Source organism: Mauremys mutica, chromosome 2 (genome assembly GCF_020497125.1).
Source record: "Mauremys mutica isolate MM-2020 ecotype Southern chromosome 2, ASM2049712v1, whole genome shotgun sequence".
Lineage (NCBI taxonomy): Eukaryota > Metazoa > Chordata > Testudines > Geoemydidae > Mauremys > Mauremys mutica.
The window spans coordinates 114407085-114432360 of record NC_059073.1 but is presented as its reverse complement, the minus strand read 5'-3'; the positions used below and the strand labels follow the sequence as shown (position 1 = coordinate 114432360).

The following is a 25276-nucleotide window of genomic DNA, read 5'->3' as shown; positions in this document are numbered from 1 at the left end:
AATTACATGAGTTCACTTATTTGCTTCTAAAAGAAATAAAACTAGTCATCTGGACTGTTTTGCTCTCCTTCAGGGCACAATTTGCATCATGAAATTTGTTCCTCTTATATAAAGAAAATAAATGAACTTGCTCCATACATGAGATTAAAGTAATTTGCTAAGTTTTTGAGGGCAGTGCTTTGTTTCTTTTTCACACAGACAAATTTCCAAGGTAAAATGATTTCTCTGTACAGTTTTTCTTTTTTGGGTATATTAAATCGGTTGGAAGTGAATTAGAGGAGGAGAAGTCAAGAAAGACTGGAGAGGAAAATGAAGAGAAACTATAAGGTCAGGGTTATAAAGATAACCTAACCTGATTATTGTCTGTTCTCTGAAAGTGAGAAAGAGGAAATTGTGTAATTATTTAGGATAGATTATGTTGTAGGTTTAATAAATTATGTTCTTGTACAGCTTTAAAAAACCGAGCTAGAATTGTGCAAATGAACATGGAAAATGTGACTATAATTATCTTGCATTATACGAAAGAAAGTGCACAGAAATGGTCTCATGCCAGGCTAGTTGTCAGTTTCTCTGTTAGAGGCAACTGAACAAAGATCCCTACCTAGCAGAAGAGAACCTATACAGGTCTCCAGCTACAGGCATGAAACCAATTCCCTGTATCAGAGGAGTACTTACACCCTCAACAGTGGCTATTTAATGATGGTTTAAACATTATGTGGTGTCCCAGGACACTCCCTTCTCAGTGGCATCACAGATTCCCTTGAGCCCGGTTGTCACATATGGCAATTGAGCTTGTTGGTTTGATGCCAAAGGTTCTTTTCTGCCTGATATTCAGTCCAGCAGAGAGGAAATTTCAAGGAGACATCTCTCCGGCAGAGCTCTGAAGTTTGGACGGTGACCCATCAGGCTATAGATCCTCCTATTATTTGCCCAAATCAAATGGCTATGTTGTGGGTTGGGAGAACAGCATTGGGGAAATCTACTACTTTGATGACTGGCAGGTAGAGCAAAGTCCCACTCACTTCTTTCTAGCCCATAGGCTTTCTGGAACCTGTCCATCTTCCCTTTATACTTCACTGAGGGTATTCAGTGGGAGAGGGATGGATACAAGATCAGTTAGGAGAGTTCTTTGTCTTCTGGACTCTTTCTCTGATATGCATCATAACTCTCCAGTGCGCAAGGTTGGCATCCTTTGCGTTTCTGCAGAAGGCAGCCTGAATAGCATGACCTCTTGTGGAGCCTGTATCACATGGCCTTCTGGGGCTTACATTGCACAGAAGGCAGAATATATTTTCTGATTAATTGAGGCCTAAGTGTTCATGTTTATGAATGTTAGTATTGTATGAGACACATACAGAATTAGGATCGTTCATTATGAAAGTATTTATAACTGATAACATTACAAGATCCATTGGTACTGGAGTTCCATACAACCACCTCTTCCTCCTTAAAAACCCACTTCTTCTGGAAAGCCTTTCAGAAAAAGACCACTGCTAGAGTTTTCCACTATCTCTACTTCGTGCTGGCATTGCATGAGCTATTCCCATCTTGTCTGTGTTTGAACTGGATTGTAAAATCTTGGGGCACAGGCTGAATTGTCTGTGTTGGTAAATCATGTGCACTACTGGTGCTTAATAATAATTGGCCAAATTTCATATGCAAACCATTGAGGGATTTGTTCTTTTAATGATGAGTGGAGCAAGATGATGGATTTACAGGAGTAAATTGTATGGAAATTAACCACTTCGGTTCCATGATACATTGATGGGAGAATAACCCTGGTTTAGATTTGTAGACATACTGTATGATGCAGAATGTTTTAAAACATTAAATAGAAATATTTGTTGTATAAGTAAGGATCTTCCTGTAGCCAACCCTAGCCTGAAGAGAAATCTCCTATTTAACTCTGTAATGCTTTGAAATCCAAGTTCTTGAGGAATATGCACTAGTTTTCTTTTCCTTTTGTCAGTGTGGAAGCCTTAGAACTGTGCAGACTTTTATTTTTAACAGTTGAGTTATTACAGTGGCTGCCAGCACAGTAGGAAACACTATTAGATAGATACAAGAAAATCCAGTATTTCATATTATTCGTGTAGACAACTAACATTTGAAAGTTGCATAAACTGCTTTCCACTTAAAAGCTGTCAGTCATGTTGGTTATAAAAAACCCACAGCACTTAAGGCCTGTCAATCACTTCCTAGGAGGGAGACATGACATCTTAACATTTACTTTGCCAGTATTTACCGAATGCAAAACAATGAAAGAGGAAAATGCAAATGAAAAAATACATCAAACTGATCACATAATACTAGCCCTTTGGTCAGTTATTGTAATTACTTGCCGAGGAGTTTCCAACCAAAAGGGAGTGTTCTGACTTAGCACCAGTATAGCTGCTACCTGGCTTTATACTGGAGGAGATGGGGGTGGGGGAGAGGAGATTTGCAAATTACATTTGTGAGGTTCATTGAAGCAGAAACACAGCTCCATAGCAGCATTATTGGGGGGAGGAAATGGATCAACTCCAACCAGCGAAGATCAGAACAGTAAAAGCTCACCTGAGTCTGGAATGCTTCTTCCCCTCCCAGGACATTTAGTTTAGAAGTGAATGTGCTAGAACTGTGGTTTCACAGCCTTGCAGTGGCAACCTTCCATGGGGGGGTCATGAACATATCAAAAGGGCAAAGGGGAACCATGTCTAAAAGGAGGCAGCTACCTTCCTTTCCTTATGGCTATAGGGATGTAACTATGGGAGGAAATCCCAGAACTTCTCTTGTAACTGAGGGCTCGATATGGAAAAGATTGAGAACCAAGTTAAAACACTCTGTGTTCTTCCCCTCATGTTGCAAAATTTAATTATACTCTACCCAGAGATGGTTCTGGTACAGGATTGGACACTAGTTTGGTACAATAATTATCAATGAGAACGGAGTCCTAGCTACTGGAGCGCTAGACTCTGACAAGCTGCGCTGTCTCCAAACTGGAAAGGCAATATTGTCATGGAACAGGAGTGTTGGCTGAAGGACTAAGCCAGATGCATTTTGTCCCATCCTCGCACACTCCCCACCCTTCAGTAGTCACAGATCCAAGTCCATTGCTGTGGCTGCTGTCCTCCAACACCATCATTACAAGGGTAAGTGTTATGTCCTTGATGCTCTCTCCAAAAATTCAGTGAATCCTCCTGAAAGCAGTATTGACCTCTTGACATTAAAGGCTCTGATGGCCTTTCTTGCTCTCCAGGGACAGGCTCAAACATCACCTGAGAGTAAGGATGATGTGTACATACTAATAAAAGCATGACCCCTGCCCAGACTGGAACCCTGGTACATTGCTCTGCAGTGTTCTGACTCCTGCTCTGAAACTTTTTTTGGAATGTTCTGGCATGAGATGAAACCTACGATACAAGTACTTAGTGCCAGCCTCTCAAAGCCTTGTGTTGGGAGGCTCTTCAACTGGTGTATTATAACTACTTCCATAGTACTTGAAAAGCAGGCCTGTGTGCCAATGTGTAGCATCCTCTCTCCTGTGTCCTGAGTACAGTACCCCATGTTAACATGGCACATATATTGAACTGATTCTTGATGTTTGTGAATCAGGTTCCTGATTGTACATTCTGAATCAGCCTGAGGAAGGGGGCCTATAGCAAAGCTCCACCATGGGGTTCTTTTAAAATTATTGTATTTATTTTTCTAATTTATACAAATGCCTGTCTGAGCTCAGGGTGAGTTTAGATATGTGTTTTGGTGACTGCTCATGTGATGGCCCACAGAGAAATCATTACTATCAACTGTGTATACTGATTACTTTTGTGTGTGGTGGATCTGGTAAAGATTTCGACACTTCCAGTATCTAAATAGAAAAGAAGATCAGCAACTAACTGTATTTCCAAATCCCTTCTGAATATCTGTTAACTTCAGACTGTAGCAGCTGACTGATGTGAGAATCCACCATTTCTGCAATGTACTCCCACACCAGAATTGGGAATCAACAATCACTAGTTTCTGGGGTGTTTCTGTCTTGTAGGATCACTCATTAGTTATAGGCCCCGATATTGGAGAATCCAACTGTTTGGAAGAATGGACTCAGACACCCTATAGACTGTTTTCAGCCTGTGTTTGATTACTCTGATGTTTCACAGCCTGCGAATGAAGTTGATGACTCCCTGTCTAGGCTGAAGTTACTGACAGCTGGTGATAGGAGAGCATGGAGGGAGGAGGCAATGTCTGATAGTTATTCCTCACAATCCTTCTTGGAATGCCACAGCCACTACCCTCCATATGTAATTCATCACTGGACACTTGGGTTCTGCTCATGATGTGCAAGTGAGTGTTACAGAATCTCATGGCACTAGTGTGGTCTGTGGCTCAGCAGCTCCAGTTTCTTGGAAAGGCCCTCCATGATGAGTTGATGCAGAGAAAATAAACATAGATGCTTTGAATTACATTTAAAAATTCAGCAGTCTCACTAGACGCTGATGCTGCACCACTGACCACAAGTTCAATGAATGAGAACTGCATGGGACAAAAAATCTCGAGAGTTTAACTCTTGGATCCGTGTCTGCACTCCTCTGTTCTTTCCTCTCATGTTGGCACCATTATCGTAGCCCTGACCTCTCATGTCAGCTATTGCAATTCCCGTATCTTCCAGCTTTTTAAGAAGCACGTTTGTCATACCAGCTCCTGTAGTATCATCAATGTCAATACATTCTAGAAAATGCTCTCTGACAGTCACCATTGCAGGGACATTTTTACTAGGTTCTGTTGTTACAAAACGCACCATTAAAGTCATTTGTTCCGTATGGCTGATATCAGGTGTGCAGTCCAGAATAACAGAATAATATCTTGCTGACTTCAGATCAGCCACAATCTTCTGTTTGACTTTTGTTGACAGTAACTTTATGATCTCATTTTGAATTGTTTTTCCAAGGTAGTGGTGTATGTACATTTCTTGGGTGGTGACTCTTCTTAGATGCTCCTGGAGTAAAGCATCAAACTCAGCCATCAGCCCCCCAATTTTAAGGAAGTTTCCATTGTTTGGCACATATAGCTGATTTGAAGTGCCACACAGTGCTAGGTTTTGGGTAGCAAGCATTCTCACAATGGCAATGGGCCTTTTCAGAACATTTTGCCAGTAAAGACTCTGATGCAATCTTCTCTTGATGCTGATCATCTATGGTGGCCTTTAACCTTAGTCTCATCTCAAGCTCTTTCCACCTATGGAATGCTCTCTGGTGATTTGCTGCCTTCTCATGGCTTGCCAGATTTCTAGCCAGATTTTTCCAGTCCTTTGTTCCCGTAGAACCCAATGTGGCTGGAACATTAGACTGGAAGAATTTGCAACACTAACAGTATGCAGCATTCTGGGTTTTTGAGTACATAAGCCATGGCCTCTCCACTTTGTCACCAATGGGGATTTCACACCAGTAATGTGTTGGATGGAAACTTCTATTTTCATTGTCTTTGGGGAACATGAAGTTTTTCACTTGCTGTGGCCCATGCAGTACAAGGAAGAACCTCAGGCTACTGCTTAAGTGGGTCCACAGTCCTGGATCATCTAGACTTAAGGAACTAAACTCAGCAGCACCTGTTTCTTGCGCCTCCACCACACTCTTCTCTGATCTACTCTTTTCTTTAGGAATGTGCATGGTTACATCCATTTGAGATGGCGATATGGATGCTGCAGTAGCTGCCAGGTCACCTGTACTCTGACTAACAGGAAGATCAGGCATCTCCTCACCACTCACATCCTCACTGGAGCTGGAACGCTCACTGTGAACATTTGTGTCTATGTATCTCAGGGAGAGCTCCTTCCTGCTTAGATAGAAAAGCTTCCTTTGCTTTCTTTCTTTTTCTGAATGCTGCCCCAGAGGGGCGTTTTCTTCTTTCACTCATGACTGTTGTTCAGTGCCAGCTATAGTGGCTCTCAACACTCAATTGAAGGGGAAAAATAAGCAGGCTGGTAGCAGGGCCTGAGTGAGGGAAGATAACAGCATCTTAAGGGCCTAACTGGCTCCTACTACTTCAGTTCGCTGCCTGTTCTCCTCAAGTGGGTTCAGGGAAGCAGCAGGAAACAGGAAGCTCCCTGAGAAGTTGGCGTAACCCCCAAAGAGATTACATAGATTCCTGGAGCTCTGTCTACTGGCAGCTCAGGGAGGAGGAGCCAAGGCAAACTCAGAGTCTGCCCAGCAACCAATAGGGAGTGGAGATGCCCCTCCCAGGGAGTTGAGGAGAGGGAGAAGCCATTTTGAGGGAAGCTGGGGTGAGCCAGAAAAAAGGCCAAACTGGCTGTGTGGGGAGCTAGTGAGTCCCAGGCCTGCAAGCAGGGTTCCCCCTGAGAACTGCCCTCTAGGGACCTGACACCAGATTCCCCAGCTGGGTTTTCCTTCCTCACGGATGCTTCCCAATTGTTACGTTTGCTGAGAAATTTCCCCAGCCAGGCTGGGTTCGCCTCCAGCTCCCCTGGTGAGACCAGTCCCCACATGGTCAGTGCTGCTAGTCCAGGGCTGATTCCTGCCTGAGGAGGATCCCTGCCAACGGACAGCAGCCCCTGGAATCGTCCAGCGTCATCCTCAACCCTGAAGATCATTTTGTGGAGTTCGTGAGTGCCTTGTCTTTAGTTAGTTAGTCAGGGAATTTGTTTTGGGGACCCTCTACTCCCTGAACTGTGTCCTCAAGCCAGGGAGTGAGGGTTTGAGGATTTTATAATCTACCGCTTATTACACATGTGGAGGGATTCACCACCTCCTCCCACTTGTGGGTCTTTTGGGCTATACTGAACCCAGTCAGCCACACTGCTACACCTCTGCAGAGAATTGTATAGGTCATCAAGGGCCCCAGCAAGTTACGCGTACCAACAGGACACTAGTTTTACATTCGTTACATCCAGACACGGGTATTTTAAGTGTGGGCACCGGTGACCCTAAACATAGTGTTTCCCCTGTTATGTTGTATTTGTTGCCTGTTTAATATAATTGTTGTGTTGAATATATTTTTATGTGTTGTGTTATCTCTTGGAAGTCTCCAACTATCTGGCAAATAAGTGGGGATTCCTCTGTAGTTAGGATTTTCCGCCCAAGCTGCCCTGGTGACCCTGCCAGGAAGGAGCGAGGGGGGTAGAGGCACCGCCAACTAATTTCATAACCAAAAAAGAAAAAAGATTCACCCTACTGAGTGGGTGGCGGGATCCAAAAGAACCCAGACCTGTCCATCAGAACATGTAAGCGGATTGCCATTAAAGGAGGTAATCAGGTGGAGAGGGGCGCTACACAGGTGTTAATCAGTCCAGGCTCCTGGGGGTGCTAGAGAAGTACATAAGAGGCTCCTCCTCCCCTTTCTCCCTTAAGTTCCTGCTGCTTTCTGTTATTCCCTCTCACCTTTTCTCCTGCCTGCCTGTTATGTCTCTTGTGCCCTCCTCCCTCCAGCACAGCACTCCACCATCTCTGTGCATCTAGAGCAGAGAGAATACATGTGCACCAGCAGCAGACACAATTTTCTACACTCAGGGTCTGTGACCTGCGTCAGCTGGCCCACTGAGCCGCTAGGGGGTGGTGGGTAGCTACTGTCCCACTGGCCGGCCTGCATCGTCTGTCACTAGGGAACTAGCAGAGGGAGGGATGCCAGCAAGGGTCTAAAACGCACCCCTTAGGCAGGGGGGCGCCGGCAAGAGTCTATAGTCCTATCGGGATTTTGCTACCCAAGGCGGGTTGGCCGGGGTAGGGAACACAGGCCCACCCAAGTCCACTGCGTTCCAGCCCAGGGCCCTAACAGTGGCAGGGCGAGAGTCCCGCCACCGGGTCAGTGGGGTCCCTCCGCAACACGCTGACCAAATAGACTCACCGCACTGTGCCGTTCTGTCCCTGGGCTCCTCCCTACCCGGTCCCTTGAGCGAGTCCCTCTGGTCCTTCCAGCTCATCCGGGTACTCAGCTGCTGGCAGCTCCAGCTCCCCCTCCACCCCAGGCTCCTCCAGTTCCTCCTACCCCCCACATTCTGGCACTTGAGGCAGCCGCCTCAGTTCACCACACAGTAAGGCCAGCCCTGGCAGTGTAGACATACTTTAAGAGTGAATTTGGGAAGGTTAATGGATGGGTTTGGGAGAGGCCATTTTACTTGTTGTATTGCTAATAGCTCAAGAGAGGGCACTTGGTAGAGAACCACTGTGTGAAATTAGTAAGTCACCAATTCGTTCAGTGTGCTGTATTAATAGTGCGCTGCAATTCTGAGCCAGAAGCTTCTCGTACTCTCCTGTAAGCATTCGGACAAGCCTTTTCCAAGATGGCATTTGCTTCATTACAGCTACGTAATGGATCATTTTTCATATCCCTGTTGAAGTGACTTATTTATCATCATCTGTTCTGGTGTTATATCCTGGACATGGGAGAACTGTTTACTGTCCCAGACTGCCAGCAATTCCTTGTTACTGTGTAATCTGACTCCAGAAGAACGAGACACTTACCTCAATGCTGACTTTGCTGAAGCGGGTAGCTCCAGTTTGAGCTAACAAGAGAAATCTGAGGAACAAAGCAGAAGTTGGTCATTTGATGTTTGTGATTTCAAAATGGAAAGCTACAGGATTCATCACCACTCTGCTCAGATCAGCTTTAGAAGTCACATTTGATTCAGCTAAATATTTAGAGCCAAATTCTGTCAACCTTCCTCACACAGAATGATAATTTATTCTACAAGTAGTCCCACTGATGTCAAATTATCTAGAGCTTTAAGAGTTTTCACTGGGACTGTTTTCAGAGAACTGTATTATTCAATGTGAAGAAGCCTGGCTATTATATTTTTAAGCTGATATTGACAGTGAATCATCTCTAGCACTTACATTTTTTCCCACACACGTACAAATAACACATATAGTCCCTGAATGTTTCAATACCACATTTTGAGAAAAGACACTAAATTTAACCTAGAGCGGCTGCTTCTGACTTCACTCACATTGCCAAGATGGAATAACATTTCCAATATCTGCATCAGTATGATCAGTTAAAGTGGCAACTATAAATATCTGACATCTAAGATGATTCTCAGTTATTATTAGAAGGGGGTTAAGTTGATATTCATTGGAACTGTGTCAGTGTAAACTATGACTACCAAAGGTAAAACTATATCATATAAGCCATAAGAGAATGATTATCATTTTCAATGTTTAGTTTTTAAAATGATCCAGCCATAAAAATACTTCCAGTACTAATTGTTTTTATTAAATTACAGTAGATTCTAGAGACTCCAAACAAGATAATGGCCCCATTGTGCTGTACAAACACGTACAGTCTGTGCCCCAGTGGGCTTACAATTCAAGTAGACAAGACCGCTAAAGAAAGTATTATTATCTTCAGTTTATGGTCAGGAAGCTGAGGCACTAAGAGATTGTGATTTGCCCATGGTCACAAAGGATGTTCGTGGTGGAGCTGAGAACAGAATCCAAAGCACCTTCTTTCTAGCCCAGTGTGTAAACTACAAGATCACGCTTCCTCCTTTAGTACACCCTGATTAGGAGCTGTCACAGGGTAGGTGAGTCCTTTAAGAGGGAGTGGGATTTGCTGCCACCTGTGACTAATCAGCGGCCTCCCAGCTGGTGGAATAAAAGGCCAACCATCATCACACTAAGACGAGTTTCAGGTGGCTCCTGCAGGAGGCCCTGAGTCAGGGAAATGACCTGGAAGGGGGCTTGCCACACCAGCTAGGAGAAAGAGCTGGCTGGGGATACCTGCTGTACAACAGCAGCAGCTGGCCCTGAGGCAGGTCTTAGGAGGGGCCACATGGCAGGACCTGGTTTACCTGTCTTGATTGATGCTGAATAGTGATTGTGTTTGAACAATAATAGCATCTCTGGGGAAAAGGACTGAACTACTGACTCTGATGAGAGCTTCATTGAGTCAGTGGCTAGTGCAGGGGTCAGAAACCTTTCAGCAGTGGTGTGCTGAGTCTCCATTTATTCACTCTAATTTAAGGTTTTGCGTGCCAGTAATACATGTTAACGTTTTTAGAAGGTCTCTTTCTATAGGTCTATAATATATAACTAAACTATTGTTGTATGTAAAGTAAATGAGGTTTTAAAAATGTTTAAAAAGCTTCATTTAAAATTAAATTAAAATGCAGAGCCCCCCCCCCCCCCCGGACGTGGCCAGGATCCGGGCAGTGTAAGTGCCACTGAAAATCAGCTCATGTGCCGCCTTCGGCACACGTGCCATAGGTTGCCTACCCCTGGGCTAGTGAGATGACCTGCTGGCTTATGTGAGTATAGGGAAACTGAGGCAGGGTCTCCCTGCTGGGTTTAGGGAGACCCTGTTACAGGAATTTCTTATTTTAAAGGCACATGTGATACCTTGTCAATTGCAAAGAGTTGTCTGTCAGTGGGATCAGTGTAGTAATACTGTGTTGGATTGGGGGGTAGGACAGGAACAAGAATGCTCCACAGGATAGCTCTGGGTGACTGACATAAATTACCCCTTGGCTCTAAGTAATGAAACAGAATAAACTGCTTCTAATAAGGTTTATATAGTTATCTGAAGAAGAGCTGTCATTTATTGAAAGACATGCTCTGCCAGCTAGTTTAGGCCCAAACTTTTGGGGTTGATTATTTTGGATTTTTTTTAAAGAAAATGCAACATTAATGGGAGGAATTATTTTATTAATTTAAAAATATACATTTGGTTTGGAATTTAAATTATTCCTCTCTAGTGATGGTATCCCAAACATTTTGTCATTGTGCTAGTTCATGAGAACCAGAAAGTGACTAGAAACTAAAGCGAAACTGACTAATCTGCTTTCATTGTCAACATTGGGTGGATTCCAAAAAGGAAACACAATATAAATAGTGAAAAATAAATTTAGGTTTTTACTTTTCTTTGTTTTATTAATCTAAAATGTTTTAGTAACATAAGAAAAACTGTTTTTTAAATGATAATCTGACAGACTCCTGTCAAAATTGTACAGTGAGAGTATTGTGCTACATCTTCTGAGAGTTTAACATTCTTATTATTTGTGTGCTAACAAGATCTTATTAAAATTCACCCTTTGTGCTAAGTGCTCCTACTGTCCATATTATATTTCAGATGTTTTAATTTGCCAAATACAACTGTGGAGCTACGTATATAAAAAGTACAGGATGTGCTATTACCAACAACTCCTATAAACGTAAGGTGTTACTGATATGGAGATAACTGCATAAATAAAATTAGTAGTTCTGTGGCATGTCTATTTCAATCCAGTTGGACGTTGAAGGCCAAATTCTGCTTTCAGTGAAGTGTCGGAGAAAAACTTAGTTCTCACTTTTTGGTTGGGTGCAGCAGTCAGATACTTTATTTTCTTTTTACAATTGTATAGAGGGAGGGAGTGCACTAGGCCACAGGGTTTCCCCCTCCTAGGCAGGTCTCTCTACAGGTAAACAATTACAGCAAGCATTTATACCCTTTGTTACATACAATAATAAGCAACAGCTGCATTTTGTTTATACATAGGCCATTCTGATATATTATTTTTTTTACTTTTATTTAGACGCCAGTCTACATTTTTTATTATTGACACAAGGTTGCAACAACTTTTTACACAGTTCTTTTTCACTTGCCTTACACAATCCTCACTTCTACAAATCTCATGTTATTAGAGCTACAGCTAGCCTAACTCTTGCTAACAGAGACTGTCATGCATTAAGATCCCCTACAAATCCCTGTCAGTTCTTAATCTGATTCATCAGAGTAACTGTGGGTTTACACTCCTCTCACTGAGAGCAAAATTTGGTCTATAGTTGTTACTAATAAAAACAGAACAGAAATGTGCTTGTTGTTTTAAAGGGGAAAAAAATACTGAAGTGATTTGGCCCAAATTGTGACTCTGTGGCTGCGGAATGGTGTCTGCATTCTAAATTCCTTTTGTACTTTAAAAATGTAGCACTCCATCACTAAGAAATATATCAGAGCCTGTTTCTCATTTACAGTAAATCCATGTTATATCATTGTATTTACACTTACCTTAAGTTGGCTTGGAAAGATTCGATTTTTGTCGGTAAATGTCACTAAACATTGATTTCACCATACGCACACAGACTGAGCAAAAAAATCTTTGTCCATAATAATCAAAATGTACAGTTAGCAAAGTAAGAAAAATGCTGCTTGAGAACTTGTTAGAGTTCGATTTAAGGATATTTGTATATTTTGACATGTGATGTTGACAATTTGTGTTTTAATGGTTTAAAGTTTTAAGGTTTTTCTCCCTAATTTTATCAACGTACATTTTCACATTTGCAGGAAATTATGCGGACAATATTTATTTAATGACCGTTGATGCTGAAATTCAAAAAATTAAACAGCAATATTATCTGTTGAAATTAAAAAAAAAAAAATCTAATTCTGCCCAAACCTAAATTTAGGGCCCCTTACGTGAGTAGAATAGCTTAGTACACATGAAAATCAGGACCTCACTGTTTTATATACAGTAGGGCCTACATAAAGGACCTGAACCTGCAGTCCTTTCTCACAGCTGACTTAATGGGAATTTTACCTAAGTAAGGCAGGAGGCTTAGTCCTTAAAGCAATCTTTTGTGCTCCCCTAGCTTTTTTTGTAAGCAGCAGTTAACCAATAAACTCTCAGACTGTGACTGACTAGCAAAAGATTGTAAAACATGTTTCCTCCACTAGTCTCTGGAAGGCTACAAGTGTTAGCTATAGCATTAGACACGAACAACTGACACTACCAGCAGAAAGAAAAGGAGTTACTAAACCCACCTGGACTCCGAAATGCTCAGTCACTCAAGGTCTTAAAAAAAAAATCCAGACCATTGGTTGTAAGATGGTGAAATATGTACCATTACTATCTGTTATGGCTGTGTGATGACCATCTTTTGGTCAAACATAAAACAAACACACATGCTTTTCTGATTGCATGAGATTTTGCGTGCACAGAGGCCTTCAAGCAAACCGAAGGACATTTTGTTTAACTCTGTTACCAATATAATAAATTATTCTAATTAAATTTCCACATGTGCATTAGTTTCACATTAATATAAGGATCTCATGGTGGGCAATTTTAACATCTACTATGCATTCCCATAGCTGGGCAGCAAAGACAGTGTCTCCCTTTATATTACAAAAGTAGTGAGTTAAAATCCTATTCAACTTGAATTAATGTTGTAATTTCTAGTACATTTTCCCCATTAGTGTGTTTGTAGCTATTCTACATCTAAAGCAAAGAAAATGATTGGGGGTAAAATTTTCAAAAGTGCCTACGTCCCATTTTCAGAAGAGACTTAAGATCCTAAGTCCCATTGGCTTTCATTGTCTGTTCTACCTGTTTTGAGGAGCCTCCACCCAAAAGTAAGTTTTCAATTGATAATGTACTGGTCCCTCGTCCCATCCTAACCTCTATGGTAGGTGAAATAGCTGGGACCACCTCATTTTCCCACGTATTTGTACAGTGCCTACCACAATAGGACCCACGCCTGATCAGCTGCAGTACAAATACTAAATAATAATAATTAGCTCAAGAAATTTTGACAATTCCCAACGCCTACGTTTCTAACATGACTGTTTTGATGTTGCTCACAGGGCACAATGGCACTGTAAATGATGCTAAAGCTTGAATGAATGTGTAAGTGTCTGCGCTTTAATCTATTTTTAGTGTGCCAATTACTGAAACATCTAAGGAACCGTAACACAAAAGCTATAATCTGAAATGGGAGCATTTATTAAACAGTTAGCTGGTTTCTATGGGGCAGAGCCTTTGCTGGTGTAAATATAATGGCACTATGACAATTTACATCAGATGAAGATCTGCACATTGGTTTTTATCTGCTTAATGTTAATTCTAAGCAAGAATGTTCTTGTATTCCTTTTTCAATGCTTGTGGTTACTCCACAGCATAGGGAAGTATAAGTCACAGTCTGGTATAGCTGGAAATATGAAATTTACCATCTTCTTGCTGTCACATCAGTCTGTTAAAGCAGGTGGCACTATTCTGGATGGACTTTCATTTCCCCCCTCTTTCTAAGCCTTATTCTAGTTAATATCAACTCCTTCAGCCACGATGTCTCCAAGGCATCATCTATCCTCAGTGTATTTATTCCCCTTCTTGCTAGTCTCCATTGATTTGGTTTGTCTACCCTTACTAAGTATCCATACTAATTAGATAAACTAGCAAGCCATTGAACAAGGAATCATGCAGTTTAACTTCCTTCATATAAGAAGTGGGCTTTGCTTTGTTTTAATGAAACACTTACTGCACGCGTGCGCACACACACAAAATCACACGTGAAAAATGTGTGTAATCTGTTTGTACCTCAGCCTTGAGGAAAACATTTGATGGTTAATATAAATTGAATTATTGTTAAATCCCCAAACATTCTTTGTTTGAAAGGGGGATAGGTCTATGCTTTTGTATTTGCAGGAACAAGCAGAAAACAGAGCAATGAACTTACAGAAATGGTTGTCTTTTTTTGGTTTGCACCAGCAAAATAGATCACTCTTTAGAATGTAATTTTCAAAGATATGGTGTGTGTTTGGGGGTGGGGACACAGCAGCACACAACAATTCTATGGCTATGACATAAAATCATCCCTAGCAAAAATATGTAGTCATCTTTAGTCTAAGGGTATGTCTACACTACCAGATTAGTTCGATTTAACTTAATTCGAATTTGTGGAATCGACCTTACAAAGTCAAATTTGTGTGTCCACACTAAGGACACTAATTTGACTTTGTGAGTCCACACTAACGGGGCAAGTGTCGACATTGGAAGCGGTGCACTGTGGGAAGCTATCCCACAGTTCCCGCAGTCCCCGCTGCCCATTTGAATTCTGGGATTTCCCCACAATGCATGCTGGGGGGAAAAATGTGTCGAGGGTGGTCTTGGGTAACTGTCATCATTCAACGTGCTTTCAGACGTCTCAAGGGGAGATGGAGGAGCTTACTGACTCGCTCGGATCTCAGCAAAACCAATATCCCCATTGTTATTGCAGCTTGCTGTGTGCTCCACAATCTCTGTGAGAGCAAGGGGGAGACCTTTATGGCGGGATGGGAGGTTGAGGCAAATCGCCTGGCTGCTGATTACGCTCAGCCAGACAGCCGTGCAATTAGAAGAGCCCAGCGGGAAGCGCTGTGCATCCGGGAGGCTTTGAAAGCTAGGTTCCTCAGGGAGCTGGGTAACCTGTGACTGTTCAGGTTCTTTACAGAGAAGCTGAACCTGCCCCTGCTTCAGTTACTGTTGACTTTCTTCTGCGGTTACATACCCCGTTCACCACGTTTCCCCGCTTCCAACACACGTTTAAAAATAAAGTTAATGGAACATTGTTAATTAACAATGTTTTCTTTATTAATGAATTCGCGTTAAAAGGTTGAAACAGGGATGCAGACTGTGGTGGGCAGGGTGTGCAGTGATGTTAACACCGCTTCTACACTCGAGGAATGATGGGCTCCTGCTCCTAGAGCGGTCTGCAGTGCCGGACTGGTTGTTTCAACGGAGCCTGCCATCCCTCCTTTTCGGGACTCTGTGTGCAGGGGCTACGTGACCTTGTGGCGGGGGAGTACGGTTACAGATTCCCCTGCTGCGTGGCTCTGTGGTCCGGGACAAGGACCGCTGCATAAGTTCTGTAACCGCCCTCCCATGCCACAAAGTCACGTACCCCCCACCCACACAGAACATGGAAAACACCTCCCAGACCGACCAGCGTGCCTACTGACTGCACTGTGCGTGTGACCTGCTGTTGATCCTGCCCCCGTGTCTGTACCCTGGTAAAGGTGACTGTCCTATGCAATTAACAACCCCCTTCCCCCCCTTCACAGACAGTCTTCTGTAGAAAAACTTGACGGAAATAGTAATTAACAGCAAACTACTTTTAATAATCAACTACACAGTTAGGGGATGAAACTGGGATTGGGGCTTTGGTGAGCCAGGAAGGGAAGGACTTCTCAACATTTAGGGAATGAGAGCCTTCTTGTATTTCTGCACTCTGCAGGGGTGCAGTGACAGTTTTCACGGCCCCTGTCGCCCATCCTTCTTGTTACTTTGGGTGAGGGGGGTTTGGGACTTTGTGGCGGGGGAGGGTGGTTGCAGATACAGTGCAGGGGGGCTCTGTCCTCCTGCCTGCGGTCCTGCAGAACATCCACAAGGCGCTGGAGCATGTCAAATTTTCCCTGGGCATTTCCTGTGTGGCTGGTCAGAACATCCAAGCTCGGACTGCTGTCCAGAGCGTCAACAGAGTGGTGCACTGTGGGATAGCTCCCGGAGCTACTAAGGTCGATTTCCGTCCACACCTAGCCTAATTCGACATAGCCATGTCGAATTTAGCGCTACTCGCCTAGTCGGGGAGGAGTACAGAATTCGAACTAAAGAGCCCTCTAGGTTGAACTAATTAGCTTCCTGGTGTGGACGGGTGCACGGTTAAGTCGAATTAACGCTGCTAAATTCGAAATAAACTCCTAGTGTAGACCTGGCCTAACTCTGACCAAGAATTAAAGAGGATATGATTTAATCTGTTTTATCCATACCACTTATGCTAACCCAAATGTCTAGCATGTGGTGTGCTGTAAACTACTAATATTAAAAATAAAAAAACCTCTACATGCTTCCCAGAGTGTCTCCTGCTTTCTTTCTCTTTAAAATTGTTGGAATACGATAGTATTTCTAGAGGGACAGAATATAAAAGATACATACAATTTTGGTTTAACTGTGGGTGTTCTCAATTTGTTCATTAACCAATTGTGCTGTCACATTTTACTTCCACTTTGGTGCAAATAAACCAGAATTTCCAGAGGTAAAACACTGAAAATGGCATCGGTGGCAGAAAATCTATGCACTGATTATTTTTCTTTTCACCTTGGAGGACCCCAGTTCAATTGTGGATTTACTTCACAAGTAAAATTGTGTTTAATCAGAGATCTCAGGAATGATTTACTGGAGCGAGACAAGGAATAAGGAAGGGTGGCTTCTATTCCCAGCTAGTTCTTTGTGTCATTCATTTTCATAAGCACTATGGTCACTCACAGATTTTGAAATATATGTAAAAAACCAACATAACTGTCATAGGGCTGACCCTTTAAGGGGTCAGATGCCCAAACCTAACTGTAAGGGAATGAGCCAATGCCAGTCCACCCGGGGACAATTAACTGACTATGAAGCAAAGCCTGCAGACATATTGTGGTGTTTAGATGTTGCTTGTAATTATTAGAAATGGGAGCACTGGCTTTTGGGAGTCTGAAAGGACAGGAAACAGGAAGGAGCGGGGAGGAGTTGAGGAGGCAGAGTGAGAGTTACAGAGGGTGCAGCAGCAGATTGGTAAAGAGGTTTCCACTTTAAAAATGAAGTCCTGTTGAAGTTTGTTAGTACCTTGCCTGGTTGATACAACACGTATCTCCACTGCTACAGTGATCAATATCCCACCACCACTGCACCTTTCAAGATTCATGGGTCCTACACATGCCTGTCTCAACATGTGCTGTACCTCATCCAGTGCAGCAAAAGCCCCTACAACAACTATCTGGGTGAAACTAGACAATCGCTATGTTCTTGAATAAACTCACACAGCAAAAAGATAAAAGACAAGAACCGCATATCAGCCCATGGGCGAACACTTTGCACAAAATGATCAGTCCTTATCTGACCTCTCGGTACTCGTCCTCAAAGGAAACCTGCACAACACCTTCAAAAGGCAAGCCTAGGAACTGTACTAGACAGTAAAAACCATGGCCTCAACAGAGACAGTGTTTTTTTGGCTCATTACAACAATTTGTAACACACCCCACTGCCTCTTCACCCTTAATTGCCCTCTTCGTTTTAAGTGGTTTCCTACAGCATTTGTTAACCTCGTCTGCGTAACAAACTGTCCCGATTTGAATTTAGCTCAGACACTCTGGTTTCTTTCCCCAGACCTGGAGAGGAGCTCTGTGAAGCTCAACAGCTTGTACCTTCCACCAACAGAAATTGGCCCAATAAAAGATATGACCTCATCCACCCTGTCTCTGTAAGTATTTGGAAAGCAGTTAATTGAGTAAGGAGCACTGGGGCCAAATAAAAGGCAAAGGCGAGCTCAGTTGAAAAAGGTTCCTGAGAAGAGACTCTCCCCAGGAGCCTGAACTGGGCAATAGTTTTCCAGGCAAGGAGACTGGGGAGAAACCCTGAGCAAACAGGTTTCAGAGTGGTAGCCGTGTTAGTCTGTATCAGCTTTAGCCCATGAAAGCTTATGCTCAAATACATTTGTTAGTCTCTAAGGTGCCACAAGTACTCCTGTTCTTTTTCCTGAGCAAACAGGAAAGCCTGCCGAGCTCTCCGGGCAGCAGAAAAGCCTGAGGCCTGAAAGCAGAAAGAGCTGCTGCTGCTGGAACCTTGAGATTTTTGTTTTGGGACTTATCTGGACTCTGAGGTAAGAACCTTTAAACCCCCGCGCAACAGCTCCTTTCCAAAGGCTTTATTGGCGGGAGATATACTGCTGTAAAACAGTGTTTGGCTGCTCCTTGATGTCCTGTTTTAAATTACCTCCCTGTGGGGAGAAAGTGAGGCAGGCCCCAGCAGAGCTACACTCAGCTGCAAGGCAGTGCGCAGGAGGTGGTGGCGGTGGTGCACTTCTTCAGTACACGTTTGAGAGATCTAGTGAAAGCTGGATAATCTCAGGTGGTCAATCTCTTCCTTCCCCGCACTGTGAGTCTTTCAGTATAATTGGAACAAACTGTTACTGATCTGCAAATCATACTATTGGGAATCAGAGAGGCTATCTTATTTGTTTTGATTGATAGTACACAGAGCCTAGGCTAGTTGTTTTTAGAAGTGCCCTAGCCATAACTTAAAGAAAATATACATGGGGGAGAATGGAACTAGCAACTGTTCTGAACCACAAAACAGATGCTGATTAACCAAAGGTGAAATCAAAACATACATAAAACTCTCCCTCACCCCCTCTACTTACCCTTATCCTTCTCAAAGAGCCAGGGTAAATAGATGGGCCTTACTGCGTACACTGAGGGTCAAGAGATTTGGGGTCTTGTGGACAATGTGGAGATGTTCCAAAAGTCAGGGTTCCTCCTGGAGAAAATACCCTGCTGACAGCTCTCCCTCTCTTATACTGAGGGAAACTTTATGGGGGATGGGGGAAATGCAGCTTGAGTCCCTATGCTAACTGCAGTTATGGCAACACACAGCATGGCAGTATCATCAACTCCAAGTCTTCATGATTTTTGGAGGCCTGGCTCATTTGACTGGCTTTAAAATTTCATGATTTGAGACTTTTTATGTGCCTTCTGGTGATTATCCCTAGAGCAACTAGTTCTCCAGCTTTTCTGAGCAACCAAGAAGGCTAGAAACTTTCTTTTAAAAATGAAAACTGAGATTGTTCCACAGTCACATGAATGCAGGTGCTGGGACTTCAAATGAAACATCAATTATCGTGAGACTCCTGATAAAATTGTGGGAGTTGGGCACGGTACATGGGAAAAGGGGCAGATCATTAAACAGGCAGATCCTTACCCATTCAAGACTTTATAGGGGTGAATGGACTCGAGGAATTCATTGCACTTTTGCTGCAAAACTGGAAAGTTTTAAAACCAGCAGAGGAAGGACAAGCACACAGAACAAGAAAAACCAGGGCACAAGGCCTTGAGGATTAATTCCAGATCATACGTGGCATGTGAAGAGCTCTTGAACTACAATTTATCTGGATGACAACATAACCAGATGAATGCAACTTTTGATGTGGGCCTTCTGGAAGGGATTGAAAATAAAGGTCAGAGTCTTTTCTTTTAAAATATGCTAATATTCCTCTCTGGTTTAGCAAACCTTCAGCTAATGCGAAGCTGGTACACTATGTGATGTTCAAATTTTTCAGCACTGCATTTTTTTCCTTTCAGGTCTTCAGCCATAACTACCGTCAGGCTTGGTTGCCTGCTGATAATATCCTGAGACGTTTTCACTTGCATCACCTCTTCCTGTAGTACCTTAAAGAAGCATAGAATTTCCTGTTGGGTGGAACTCTTTTCTGGCTGTTTTTTTTTTTCTTAAGCACTGCAGAAGTATGGGTTTTTTTTCTCTTTTCCTCTCTATGGGTCTATACCCAGTTGTGGCATTTAGCTGCCAAAACAAAGGTCTTGCTGTCTGCATATCGGTATGTAGGGGAACCATGTTAATGAAAAAGGACATAAAGCAGTTCTGTAATCTGCTTACAGTATGAGTTCAGACCCTGCAAATACTTCTGCACTTAATTAACTTTACTACTCTGATTAGAGATGACTGCTCACGGTAGTAAAGTTGAGCAAGTGCAGAAATGTTTGCAGGACGGGTAATGGTTTGTTTTCTATACACCCAAGGCCGACTAACGCATAACAAGTATTAGTCCCCTGTTCTGTTCTTGAAGTGCTAGCCTCTTGGTAGTTAAGGGTGTACCTCAGTTTTTATTATAAAACCTATTTTTTCCTCTGCCTCAGAGTCCACAACAAATTGAATATCAGCTTCAAAATTCACAAAAGGTGAGGAGGAACACTTTCTCCTCCCCCCCCCCCTTTCCTGCCCCCCACCCAGTCTAAGGTAAGGAGCACAAAAGTCCTATACTGAAGCATTAAAAACATGGGTTTTCAGAGTACCAAAAAAACCCTCATGTGTTTTTCCGCATGAAAACAAAGGAAAGAGGGAAAACATAGCTTACTAGATCTATCTAATCAAGATCTACTGCACGTGACCTAGGTTTAGTTGATTCACTTTACTCATTAGAAATTACCAACATTTTAGACAGTAACTTCAGACTGGTTCACAGAGTCCTTGACATGTGAGGCTGGAAATGACCTTGAAACTGAGTCATCTACACCAGCCCCCTGTGCTGAGGCAGGACCATCTGCTCCAACAGGCTTAAAAAGGGCACCAGGATCCAGCTCCTCAAAGGTATTTAGGCACCTAACTCACCCTTGTTTTTTGAAAGAATAACTGTGGGATCAGGTTATTCTTCCAAAAAATAAGGGTGAAATCCTGGCCCAATTGAAGTCAATGGCAAAACTCCCACAGCATTTCACCCTAAGCCTTTGTCTTTTTCAGTTGCAAAGACAGACCTTAAAATGTAAAGCAGTTGCTAGAGGGGCCAAAGGGGAATACAAAAAAAATTAGTTAATCAAACAAGCCATTGGGGTGAACACATTAAAGACGGGTTCATCACAGTTATGGGAAATTTCTATCACTATTTTTGCCAGATCGTAGCTTGATGATGCAAAATAAATCAATAAAAAAGCAATTGAAATGTGTTGGTACTTATAGTCATGATGTGCTCAGGACCAAACTTCTGCAATTCTCCAGTCAAACTGTAAAGTATTAAATGTCTAAAGAGGAACACCAGGAAGAAGCACTGGACTATAATGACCTTTGTCAGGCACAGAAGGACTCCGATCACTGGAAAGCTCACTGTGGGTCTAATAAACATTGACGAAGTATGTCAAATACTACCACTGCTGCAGTGCATCTACCAACTTCCCTCCTCTGCCCTAATGCACACCAAGTACTGTCTTCAGAAATGGGAGGGACGGTCTTCCAAAAGCAGGTGTCCTAGAAACTGGATGTAAACTGAAAGAGTCCCACATGCAACTGAAAAATCTCCACCAACATACCTGTGTCTGAGTTGTTGGAAACTTTAAGCTTCTGTCTTCGGGGACGCTCATCTTATAGTCTCCTGCCACTTAGGGCAGGGGTCCCCAACCCCCGGTCCGCGGCCCGGTACCGGTCCGCGGCCTCTTACAAACCGGGCCGCGAACCGACCCAGTGGACCTCCCGCAGGCGTGCCTGCGGGAGGTCTACCCGAGCCGCGGGACGAGCGCTCCCTCCGCAGTCATGCCTGCGGGAGGTCCGCTGCTCCCGGGGCTCCGGTTGAGCTGCCGCAGGCATGACTGCGGACGGTTCGCTGGTCGCGCGGCTCAGCTGGACCGCCCGCAGGCACGCCTGCGGGAGGTCCACCGGCTCTGGTTGAGCTGCCGCAGGCATGCCTGTGGGCGGTCCAGCTGAGCCGCGCGACCAGCGAACCGTCCGCAGTCATGCCTGCGGCAGCTCAACCGGAGCCGGTGGACCTCCCGCAGGCACGCCTGCGGGAGGTCTACCCGAGCCGCGGGACGAGCGCTCCCTCCACAGGCATGACCGGTCCCTGGTCCTGAAAAGGTTGGGGACCCCTGACTTAGGGTAATCTTAGGTAGACACTCAGGTAACCAGGATTTCTCATTCTTTGCCATTGTAGCCCTATTGAGTTCAATGTAGTTCAATCACCTGTAACTTTAGCGCCCTCGTGGCCAAGATGGAGTCTGCTCTGCAGGCAGCTCTGGCCAAGAGACAGCGCACGCAGGAATGCAGCAGGAGAAATCCCTTCCACCCCAGGGGCACCTGTTCCAAACCCCACCGAGTGAACACACACACCCACAGGAAAAGTACAATGGATAGAACAAAGGGAGATATTTATTTACAGAGGGCTGAGAGGAGAAAAACAACAAGGGGAAATATAGGGGGAGCAGTAAAACAGGGCTGCATTCAAACCAAGGCCCCACGGGCCCAGTGGGAGCACAGTCTGAAAGGGCAGACACTGAGCAATGTGTCTGCGCACAGAGTTCAGGAGTTCTGAGCAAAGTTCCAGTCCGGTGGTGAATCTTGGGTGCTCCTGGTCGTCTTCGGCGCCAGTGAACTCTCCCCAGCAAACCCCTCCGGTGCCCTCTTCTGCCGCTCTGTGCAAAGCCACCCAGAGTGACCCCCTCCCCACTTAACTATCTAGCAGCCTCCCTCCTTATTCCCAGTGCAGAGTCACAAGCCCCAGTGCTCACAGCCCCACGCAGCTCTGGGCAGCCGTGATCCTGGGTCCAGCTCCGGCCTGTCCTTCTCGGGTGATTCCCCCCGGCACAGGGCTCCTCCTGGCTCCTGTCCTGGGCTGTCCCCGATCGGGCCTGTCCTCCTCAGGCCTCAGGCAGGTTCTCTCTGCTTCCTTCTCCAGGGCCAGCCATGCTGCTTCTCCTCTCTCTCCCTTCAGCTCCAGCCCTGCCCCCTGGAGTTTCCCTCCTTTTTTTTACTCTCCCCCTCCCCCTTGGGAAAAAGATTTAAAGGGGCCATGTTCTCTAGACCCCAAAGGGGTTACACACCTAATCTAAAACAAAGAAAAATGTCGCAGTAAGGCCAGGCTGTGTAGGCATGTACTGTATCTCATTAGAAAGTGAAAAGATTTTTTTTTCAGTAAAAGGGAAAGATGAAAGCAGCTTGTGAGATTTAAATCGATCCAAGTATATAATGCCAAGGATCCTAAATGGTTTCAAATTGCAGAAGATTACCTTGTAATTTGTAGGCTGCAGAGGAAGCTAATTTCTATACTTCCTGTGGTTAAGTTATCATCCTCCACCGTGACTGAGGATCATAATTTTATCTGCTAGTAAGCTTAATGTTATCCATCTTTTATACAGTATAAAATGAATATAAGTGCAGGCAAATGTTTTATACCACATATAATTTGTCAGCCAGCCAGATTTATGGGCATCTTAGTTAAAACAAATTATACCGCTTCAGTCATGCAGAGAGCAGCTTATTTAATGAGTGTGGCCTAGGGGAATCAAACACTGGACTGGGAGCCTGGGTTCTAGTCATAGTGCTGTCGTTTACCAGCTTGGAGAACTTGAACTAGTCACTTTACCGCTGCATCTCAGTTTCTCCATCAGTAAAGTCTTTACCCCTTTCCTCAGAGGCAGGTTGTAAGGGTAATATTGGCTCTCACTTGTGAGGTCCTCTGATACGAGGGCAATAGGCAGCATAAATACCTAGCTAAATACAGTGCACTGTACCAAAAAATACTTCTATGGATAACAGTCTCTGAGTGATGGCTTCCACAAAAGTACTGACCTCTAAGCTACTCACCAAGCAGATCACCACGTACAGGGTAAGTAACTGTTACTCTGCTACATTAAAATCAACCAGACAAAAAGAGAAATGTATAGTGTGTGTGTGTGTGTGTGTGTGTGTGTGTGTGTGTACACACATGCTCATTATGCTGCTGTTAAATAGCCATAGCCATCTCTCTTATGGTGTGTGTCTGTAAATTCTGACTAACAAGACTACACCCATACAAATAAAATAATACATATTAAATATATGCCTGTAGTGGAAATGAGTTATACAAAGCATCAGTGTTGGGAAACCTGATTGTTCTGCTGAGAAGCTGTCTCCTTGGCTGTGTTATGCGTCCATTGTAAAAGCAGCCTACACAGAACCGCTGCTGAGAAAATGAGAGAGAGAGAGGCCTCTCTGATTTCCCTGAATTCAGCACTTGAGAGAGATTCACTTCCCTGAGCAGATGGACAAATGGAACTGCTAGCCGGACTTTCAGTGTGGCCATGCAAGAAGAGGAGGGTGCAGACTACCTGTGAATGGCCTTTTGGGATGATATCATTTACTGGATGGTTGAGAATACTGGGAGCTGTGACCAGCATTAGCTTGTTACCCCGGCACACACCCCCCTTTTTTTTTCCTCTGAAATTTTACAGCTGAGCTTTTCTAGCTCTTGCTTAGCAAGGAAGTGAGAACCTGGACCTTTTGGCAGGTGAGACTTTTTTTTCTTCTTTTCTTTTTTTTTCGTCTCCGCCTGATAAGGGGGGCGGGGAATGTAGAAGAAGGAAAAAAAGTAACCAGGAGGAAAGGGCAAAAGCAAAATTCTTCTGATTGGGATAGAAATGAAGTGCAAACTTGTTAATAAGTAAGGAAATTAATAAAGAAAACATATTCCCAGTGTAGATTCTGATCTGCAAATACTTCCGTCACTGTGTAGTGCTTACTACTGAATTAAATGAGACTACTTAATTCAGTCTGATAAAGACTGAATTAGAGAGCACTTGGCTCAGGAAGAAGTATTTGCAGGAACATGTACTTATATGCAGCTTACTAACAGTTGAGGAGAAGGAGCTAAGATAAAAAGGAGAAAATATTTTTAGCAGACTGGTTATTTTAGTAAATTGCAAAATCAGGAGGAGAAAGGAGTTAATTTAGAGGGAGACAAAGGAGAGTCTCTATTGCTCAGAACCAATTTTCAGTAAAGATGATACATAGGCCCAAAACTTGGATACAGGCCTACCAAAATTCAGGAGTATACAATTTTGGTTTGGGCCTAACTTTAGATTTGAGGAATCTCCAAGGTTGTCCTCCAAAGGTTGCCATCATTCATCTTCATTAAAAAAGAGATACCAGGACCCATTATTTCTCATTCAGAAAACACAGGGGGGGGGGAGTTGTGGTGTTTTGGGGGGGGGGGGCGAACCCTCACAATGCTGTCTTTATAAATCATAAATGAGCTGCCTGTGTGTGCACTTT

At 43.7% G+C, this 25276-nt stretch overlaps 1 long non-coding RNA gene across 1 annotated transcript in view; it reads right to left on the bottom strand.

The window, feature by feature from the left end:
* Positions 1-8468: 8468 nt before the first annotated feature.
* Positions 8469-25276, bottom strand: part of LOC123362546 — a 62668-nt gene continuing 45860 nt past the window's right edge. Inside the window, exon 4 of the long non-coding RNA XR_006576478.1 lies at positions 8469-8505. This is a non-coding gene — a long non-coding RNA (uncharacterized LOC123362546). The remainder of the gene's footprint in view (positions 8506-25276) is intronic.